We start from the raw sequence: 10,044 nt of genomic DNA on the forward strand, positions 1-10,044 counted from the left end.
GATGTATTTGTGGACTCTTAAGTGTGTATAATTAGAAAAAGGCGGAGAAGGAATAAGGAAGAGAAGAAACAGAAGTAGAAGGATTTCAAGTTGTGTCACATTTGCATATGCTAAATCTGTTTTATACTGGAACTTTGAGAATGCTCCAGGTCCCCAGAACATCACAAGTCCTCCTTTGGGAGAGGAGTCAAGATTAGGGCATCTGTCTGTCTTCTAGTGCTCACTGACCTCTGACCCTGCGTGTAGGTCCCACCTCCCCCACCCCTTCCCAACCCCCATCGCACCCTCTGCTCTCTACCTGCCCTCAGTATTGCACAAAGGCTGAGCGTGGCTGGTCAGTTATAGCAGTTACTCACCCAATGCCACGTTAGTTATATCCTCCCAAACATCTCTCGCCTATTTATAGAGAAGGAATCCGAAGAGAAAGAGGACTTCCTGAAGGCAAGGAAGAGGAAATGTGGGGATGCCGTGTGTTCATGCGAGGCTCTTGACCCATCCTGTGCCCACGTAGAGGAGAGAGAGTGAGGCTTTGTGAGGCGAGCTCCAACTTTACCCTGCAAATATGGACAACAGATACATCATCAGAAAAAGAGTCCTTTGTGTGCTGCTTGAAGCCTAGTTACCAAAAATAAGCCACCTGTGTAGTGTTCTATCAATAACTAGGACTCCAGCCTTTCTGGGTTGTTTTTGCCTGCAAAGGGCTTATTGAAAACCAAAGCAACATTCCCAGCAAGCAGTCACTTACGGTGACAGCAATAATCATGATAAGAACACATACTACTTGCCGGGCGGTGGTGGCACACACCTTTAGTCCCAGCACTTGGGAGGCAGAGGCAGGCGGATTTCTGAGTTCGAGAGTTCGAGGCTAGCCTGGTCTACAGAGTGAGTTCCCAGGACAGCCAGGGCTACACAGAGAGACCCTGTCTCGAAAAAACAAAAAAAAAACAAAAAAAAAAGAACACATACTACTTAAAACAGATAGGTATTATTTTGTTTTAACGTATCTTCAAGAGCTGTTCCTATTGTGCCCCCATTTCACAGATGGGGAGCCAGAGACGTGAGAGAATAAATGTCTTGTACAAAGTCATATAACTAACAAGCAATGAAGACAGGACACAAATGAGTATGACCCAAAACAACTCAGAGGGCTATTATTCCTTGCTCAACACAGGCATGTAAATAATAATCATTTATTTCTTATCAACCAAGGAAGAACAGAGACATTGCTAGAGGGTTGGCCAGAAGGAAAGCTTGTAGTTCACTGATATTTGCATCATCTCCTGCCAGAAGGGGATTAAATCTATGAAGAAAAGAGAAATAGTGTGCTCCAGTTCTTCACCTGGTTTTGATATGTGAAACCCCCCTCCCCAAAATTCCTTGGGCAGAAAATGGTGACCATCTCTAGCATCAAAGACTCACTCTGAAAGCCCTGTAGATTTTTGGTTACATGTAATGGGTTTGATACAAGCCACATAAGATGAATAAAATATCAGATATAAAAAATTAAAATTTGAAATATCAAATGAATGTTATATGAACATTTCTTCTTTTTAAGTGATTTACTTATTTTTTTCTTTCCTGTGCATTGGTGTGTTGCCTACATGTATGTCTGTGTGAGGGTATTGGATACCCTGTAGCTAGAGTTGTGAGCTGCCATGTGGGTGCAGGAAATGGAACCCAGGTTCTCTGGAAGAGCAGGTGTTCTTAACCACTGAGCTACCTCTCCAGCCCCAATGTCTCTTAAGAAAACAAGAGAGGAAGAAAGAAAGAGAGAGAGAGAGAGAGAGAGAGAGAGAGAGAGAGAGAGAGAGAGAGAGATCGAGATCTAGAAAGTCACAGGAATTCCAGGAAGCCTGGGAGACAGAGGGTTGTTTGAGGTTGAAGATGCAGACACAGTAGTATCTGATACAGTATAGACAATGGTAGCATCCCACCTAACCTGCAGCAACTGTGATCCAATATCACAAATAAACAGACATAATAAAAAAAAAGAGAGAGAACCTAAAAATTTCTAGGGAAAAAAAAAAACCCAGTTCACACAAAAGTATCAGGAATCAAAAAGGCACTGGTTTGTTCACAGTAACAGAATAATAGCAACAATGTATTGCTTTTTGATCTCTGGAAAAAAAAATCTAAGGGAACTTTTTTTAAAATTCAGATTTCTAGATAGAGCCAGTTTTAGCCAGTATAAAGATAACAGATCATTTTAGAAATTTAACAGCCCAATATTTTGCCTTTTATACACCTTTGTTTTAGAAAAAAAAGCTGTTCTTTGAAAACTGTGAAGACCTATAAATGGAAGGAAGTGGGGGGGATCCACTGAACCTCAACTGTGAAGGAAGCTCAGATGGAATCAGTCTCTAGCACACAATGATGGTGAAAATCTCCAGGGGCAAGGGCTCTCGGATGTAAACCAACAGCAGCACCAGCAAAGCCCAGTATGTTTGACTATGTGGTGAACAGAATGATACGGTGGACAGAACCAAAGGGCATAACAGAGCTATGAGAACAATTACTGTTGTTGACTGCACAAGCTAAGGAAAAGGATATTGGGTTAATAATTCTAGAAAGAATTTGAAATGTGAACAAAAAAAAACCCATAATTATGTTATCCTGTTTACTTCAGGTCAAAACCAATAATTTGCATATTCTTAGCAATATAAACTCTGCTGACTTATCCCCAAATTATTGTGCCAATTAGGAAGAGTGGGAAGTAGGGAGGGTAGGAATATGAGAAGGTTATAACCTTGTATGTGACAACAGGTGCTTACATTTCAAAATTAATAAGTCCAAAATGGAGGCATAAGCACATTATTTTAAATTATAGAAAAGATTAAAGACATAGCTGAGAGATGGAATGTGTGCCATACTGATGAGTCCATGGGTTTATACCCAGCTTTCCAAGAAGACAAAATTTAGAAGGAAGAACCACTCATTGTAGAATGCATCTGCAGTCCCAGCTTTCTAGAGGCAGAAGCAAGACGCTCATGAGTTGAAAGTCAGCCTTTATTATAGACTGGGACTTTGTCTCAAAAATTATGTTAATTTAACTATAGAGGAAATTTAATTTAATTATGGAGGAAATTATGGAGGAAAATGCCACAGGAAAGTATGTTAGAATAGGTGGGTCTTATGAACAAAATTAATGCTAGGAAATTTTTTTCTGCTTTCTTAACTTTAATATCCTTTTTGACATGACAGCATCTTACTTCATTGCTGGCCAGGAACTCCTGAGTGGAGCCATCCTTCATCCTCATCCTCCTGAATAACTGAATTACTTTTTTTTTCTTAAAAAGACTTTGGGGGCCGGGCGGTGGTGGCACACACCTTTAATCCCAGCACTGGGGAGGCAGAGGCAGGCGGATTTCTGAGTTCGAGGCCAGCCTGGTCTACATAGTGAGTTCCGGGACAGTCAGGGCTATACAGAGAAACCCTGTCTTGAAAAAAACCAAAAAAAGGAAAAAAAAAAAAAAAAAGACGTTGGGGATGGGGACTGGAGAGTGGTTAAGAGCATTGACTGTTCTTCCAGAGATCCTCAGTTCAGTTACCAGCAACCACATGGTGGCTTACAACCATCTATAATGGGATCTAACATCTTCTTCTTGTGGGTAGACATATATGTGGACAAATGCCCATATACATGAAATACATAATCAAATAAATATATTTTTAAAAGAAGAAGAAGAACTTTAAGAAACTAGAGAGACAGGTCTACTTGCTACTCTTCCAGAAGACCAGTGGGGCACCCCGTCAGGTGGCATCCGACCACCTGTGACTCTAGCACCAGAGGGTCCAGTGCTCCCTCCTGGCCTCCACAGGTAACCATACATGTGTGCCCTTATACACACGTATAAATAAAAATAAGATAAATCTTTTACAAAAGTTTCTTCAAAATACTATTAGATTTGTAAAAATATATTGGTGAGTTATTTTTGGAAGAATGAAGATTAGTTTACTCTCTCAGGCATCCGGGACTCCCTGATGGTGTGCCTGCAACACATTCTAAGATCATTATACAAGAAGGAGAAAAACCAACATCCAAGGAAGAGGAAAGTGACCAGTAGGCTATTATTGGCTTCATTACTGAAATAATCACATGGCAATTTGGTAGAGAATTAAAAAGACCGTCAAGGAGATTTGGAGAGTTTATATGTATATACTATATATAATAGCATTATATCCATGCATACATAGGTATAACAGTTATATTGTGTAGGTATATATGCTACACATATTCCAAATGTTGTCAAAGCTTTGTACATGGTAGACGATGCTGATATTGTGAATGATCTTGGATTTTATCTCTGTGCTGTCATAGAAAAAAAGATCATGGTTTTTAAATGAGCTCATTTATGATGACTGTATTTTCTGTTTGCATTCTCTCTTGCACTTACAGAATTATGACACTTAGAATTGGAAGAGACAGGAGATTAGATTAAGATGGTTAACAGGGCACAGATGCCTAAAATTGGCAGAAGAAGAGAGTGTGTGTTTTAAATGATAACCTTATAGCGTCGCTGGAGAACAGCAAGGCATGTTCTGTGGGTCAGAAAGAACAAATTCCCCAGGAAGAGAATTTAGGCAGGATTGGATCCATAAAGAAAGCTGTTTTGAAACAAACAAACCAACAAACCCACAGTGTTTTCAAACAATATACTCCATTGGTAAAGAGATCAAATCTACACGTTTACAATTTTCTCATTTAGCAAATGAACAGCAAAGGACCATTGTAGAAAGGAGAAATTCAGTCTGGGTTGCTCTGAGCCTCCAACCACAGGTCTGATGTGTCAGTGAGAACCAGAAGGGAAACCAACAAACAATTGGGGGACTAATGGTTTGCAAAGTACATTAAGAACGTTGCATGGGGTAACCTCTGACCTCTACTTTACCAGAGGTGGTTGTCCTCAGGGAGTCAGAGTGACTGTAAACTTCAGAAAAATGTTCTGTTGTTTAGTTTTTGTCCACTTTACACAATCTGTAGTCATTTGAGAATAGGGAGCCTCAAATGAGAACATGCCCCCATCAGATTGGTCAGATTGGTCTGTAGACAAGCTGTGGGGGGATTTTCTTAATTGATGATTTATGTGCCCACTTCGAACAGTGCCATTGCTGGGCAGGTGGTCCTGGGTGGTATAAGAAATCAAACTGAGTAAGCCATGGAGAGAAAGCCAGCAAGCAGTGTTCCTCCATGGCCTCTGCTTCAGATCATCCCTCCAGGTTCCTGCCTTGACTTCCCCCTTGGCTTCCGCTGATGGTGAGCTGGAACCTGCAAACCAACAAACCCTTTTCCTTTCCAAGTTGCTTTTGTCCAGGAAATTTGTTCCAGCGGTAGGAAGCAAATTAAGATGGGTGCCTTAGAACTATCCAGAAAATTGGAGATTCCTAATACTCAAGAGGTTGCTGTCATATTCTCTGACAAGGTAGACTCAGTACTGCTCATGAAGGCTGAGAAGCAGATAAAGCTCTCACAGTCAGGCTTCAAGGAGACTCCAGGATGAACTTGAGCTCACAGCTGGGAACAGCCAATCATTTGAGAAAAGCTAATAGCCAAAAGAATGAACAGAGAGTTTGCTTGTTTGTTTGTTTGTTTGTTTGTTTGTTTGTGAGTCTTGTGTTAATACCCTCAGAGGGCTAAGAGGATGTTGTATCCCTGAGACTAAATGTAAAAGGAACTTTTTTTTTTTCTTTTAAAGAGAAAACTACCAGGCATCTTGGAACTAACCGAACAACAGAATGACGGTGGTCAAGCTAAGGCTCTTTGGGATCTGATCTGCATTTCCCTTTGTGCTGTGTTACAGACAAAAACCACTCAGTCACAAGAGCCTGGCTACTCTGTTTTGGACAGCTCACATTTGTAAGTCCTACAGTTCTCTCAGAGAGAATCTTGCCTCTTTGTCCTTTAGCCCTTTGTCCTGGGCCTATCATTAGAGGAAGATCAAGCACCTTCCTTTTCCTTAAGAATGCCTTTCAAACATTTGCTTTTTGTCATCATGGTCTTGTCTCCTATCTAAATGGCAGGTCATTCACCGGCTTCTTGCCAGACAGCTTTCTGAGCCTTCTTCTTCTGCTAACCTTACTCCAAAACTCTTTCTAGATTTTCCTCCGTATCTAAGTCAGAGTCCATTACAGCAGGCCTGTAGTTGCCCGTACTTGAGATGTTCCGTTTTATTTTTCACAATGATATTATTACTTCCTCTGATTATGTAGCTACTGTAAATACATGTAAGTCCACGAGAATGCTGCCTTCCCCGAAAAACCCCAGGAAATGAGTAAGCGGCTCTGTTTCTCTAATGGTTTATGTTGGGTTCGTTGGTTTAGTAAATATGTATTGACTGCAAGCTATGCTCCAGAGACAGGACTAGGTGCTATTGGGACAACTAAGGTACTTGAAGCAGAGACCCTGCCTAGAGGGCTTATGATCTCGTAGGAAAGTGAAGATATGTGTCTAAATAGTCTCCGACATCTAGCACAGTGCAGATGTGAGACTAAAACTGTGAGTTGGCAGGCACACCCAGACCAAAAGCTTCCCAGTAATCAGTATTTTAGAAGCCTGGGGTCAGAATGCCATCGCAGATTCCTTCCCTGGGCTTGGATCTTGTTCTCCCAGCTTCCTGCTCCAGGTGTGTCCTCAGTTCCAGGGCTCAGTGAATCCCCATTTTTTTTTTTTCTTCCTACTCTCCTGCTCTTAAAAGATCAGCAGAGAAGCCTGGCTTTCAGAATCAGCCACGCAGCAACCCCACTTCTTTGTATAAGCCCCTCAACACACACCCCACATTGTAAGTAGGGAGTTGAATGAGCATGTGTGCATCCACATTATGAGAGAGAACACTATTCCCATAACAGGGTGAAAGCTCCCCAAGTATCCACTAATGGGTGACTAGATGGACAGCTCTGGTTGTACACACAATGGAGTACTGTTGTGTCAATGCATGGAACTTCTGACACATGCCACAATAGGAACTATGCTTCAAGATGTTATAGGAAGTGAGATGAGCTAGTCACAGAATGACTAACATTGTGACTCCGCTTACGTATTATCCATAGAGATGGAAAAACAGTGAAGTTTGCCTTGAGTCAGGGCCCAGGCAGAGTCAGGAAACTGTTTACTGACTGCAGAGTTTCAGCTGAAGAGATGAGCTAGCTGTATAGATGGTCATGTTAATCATGCAGCACTTCGAGTGTGTGTGTGTGTGTGTGTGTGCGTGTGCGTGTGTGTGTGTGTGTGTGTGTGTGTGTGTGTATGTGTGTGTGTGAGTCCATCTGTATCCACAGGTACACACACCAATGTGTGTACATGGGAAGGCCAGATGAGCCCCCCACACACACTACTCTTCACCTTGTTCTCTTGAGACAAGAGTCTCTCTCATAACTAAGAGCTTGCTGTTGTCCACCAAGGCTAACAGGCTGGAAGCTGCAGGGTCCCTCTGTCTCTACTTCCCAGTACTGCTGTTACAGGCATATGTGGCCACAGCTGGCTTGTAACTTGGGTGCTGCAGGCTTCAACTCAGAACTTCAGACAGCAAGGACTCTTACCCACTGAGACATCTCTCTTTCTGTGGTACGGAATGAACTTCATACCACAGAAATATATACTTACACGGTGCATATGTCTCTGTGTGTGAGTGTGTGTGCACTCGAGTGTGCACGTACACGCGACATTTGTGCAGGTGCCCTCTGGGGCCAGAAAAGAGTGTTTAATCCCATAGAACTAGAGTTACAGGTGGTCCCATGGAGCTCCAGTCCCCTAGAAGAGCAGCAAGTGCTCTTAACCACTGAATAGTCTCTCCAGCCTCTTAAGTGGCACATGTTGCACTATGTATACTCCACTATGATAAAGAATCGTCTGAACCTTGGACTTTTGGTATTACAGGATTCCACTCAACTTCTCTAGGCTCTTGCCTAAAACCTTGGCCTCCCTTCTGAGTTGTGGTTCGACCTGACGGCCATCCTTACAGAGAACAAGTTCATAGCTGCTGTGACCGTAACAGGGCCAAGGAAGAAGTATGTTCAGAACAAGAGTTTATCTTCAGGGGCCATAACTAACAAACCAGTGCTAGAATCCTCTGGGTGAGGCTTGCACTCTACACCCACGGCCTCAGCTTTCCATAAACCTTTACAGAGGAGGCCCATGGACCAAGCAGGTTTCTTTGTCCATATCTGGACTGAACTTGAAATGAAACTCACCAACTCATCCCAGGCAACCTGTCATCTTTCTTCTCTAGAAGCTCACATCTGAGGAGAATTCCTCTAGCACTTGCCCCTCGATTCCTAGGGAACAGCCTCACACTCTGAGCTGCGACTTTAGCCCCTGGTGCTGGAGAGTTGAACTTGGGAATTGAGCCATCAGTTGGGAAGGGGCCCAATGGTTGTTGTATTTTAATTATCTATAAGTCACCGTCCATTGTTCCACTCAGTGGAACCCAGAGCTCACCTATTTGGCTGGTCTAGCTAGCCAGCTTGCTTCAGATAGCCCATCTCTGCCTCAAAGTCTAGTCCTCATGTTTGTATGATAAGTCCTTATCCACTGAGCCATCTTGCTAGCCCCATTGGTACAGCTTTCTATGTTAAGACTATATTACCACTGCCATAGACTCTTAGACAACTCTGTTCAGGGAGGCCCTATGACTTCATATCATAGGCTGAATTCTGCCTCCTCTTGCTCTCAAATTCAAATGTTGAAGAACTGACCCCAATATTCAGAACCTGGCTATACTTGCAGATAGGAATATCAAAAGGGTAATTAAGCATTATAGTCCATTGGAACAGCTATAAGAAATACTATGGGTCTAATGGCCTATAAACAACACAACTTATAATGGCTAGAAAGTCCCAGGCTAAGGTGCTACAGATTCAGGGCATATATCCTGGCTATGCATAGATAGCCTCTTCTTGTGGTGCTTTCCTGTGACAGAGGGGCAAGGGTGCTCACTCAGTAATCTTTTGTAAGAATATTCATATTTATGAGGGATCAGTCCTCATGACCTAATTGTTCATGTATCTGTCTTTCTTTCTTTTTTAAAAAATTACTATCATGAAATGCCTGAGGCTGGATAACATTATAAAGGATAAAAGGCTTTATTTAGTTTGGAGCTCTGGAGATTTAAGAGTATGGTACTAGAGTCTAATGTGGTTGCTCATTCCTGTAATCCCAGCACTGGAAAGGGAGAGGCAGAGGCAGATAAGTCTCTATGAGTTCAAGGCCAGCCTAGTCTATATGATGGGTTCCAGGCCAGCCAGAGCTGCTAAGTAAGACCTTATCTCAAAAAATGAAAGACTCAAAAGGGGGTGTGTGGGACATAATACCATCATACTGGACTGTGGGGCATGATACCATTGCACTGAACTGTGGGGCATGATACCATCATACTGGGCTGTGGGGCATGGTACCATCATACTGGGCTGTAGGAGATGATACCATCATACTGGGCTGTGGGACATGATATCAGCGTACTGGGCTCTGGAAAGGACCTCACTGCAAATGGAAGCATAATGGAGAGAATACATTCAAGAAGGGAAGATCATACTGTCAAACAGGAAGCCAAGGAAAACAGGAGACAGAGCTTGCCATCAGGAGAGCTCATCCTCTCCAAAAGCAGTGCCCACAATGATAGAAGGACTTGCCGCTCCCGGCCCCACCCCACAGGCTCCATCACTAACACGTAACACTGAGCAACAATGTATCCTATGAGTGCCTAAGATACACATTCGAAGCCAGCCTGGTCTACAGAGTTCCAGGACATCCAGGGCTACACAGAGAAACCCTGTCTCGAAAAACTTTAAAAAAAAAAAAAAAGATACACATTCAAAACACATTCAGATCCCATTGCCTCCTGAAAATCTCCAATTCCTGATTTCACCTCCCTAAGAGTTAGGCTTGACCCTAGCAAGAGAGTGTTCAATCCTCGCACAGATTACTTCCCTTAACAGTGAACAATCCCATTCCTTTCTTTGGCATTTCAAGGCAGTCTTCAAATCCAAGATATTGGGAGTGAGTTTGAATTCATTAGGGGAAAACACACACACAGAGAGAGAGAGAGAGAGAGA

The sequence above is a fragment of the Grammomys surdaster genome, unplaced genomic scaffold (assembly GCF_004785775.1).
Source record: "Grammomys surdaster isolate TR1022 unplaced genomic scaffold, NIH_TR_1.0 146, whole genome shotgun sequence".
Classification (NCBI taxonomy): Eukaryota; Metazoa; Chordata; class Mammalia; order Rodentia; family Muridae; genus Grammomys; species Grammomys surdaster.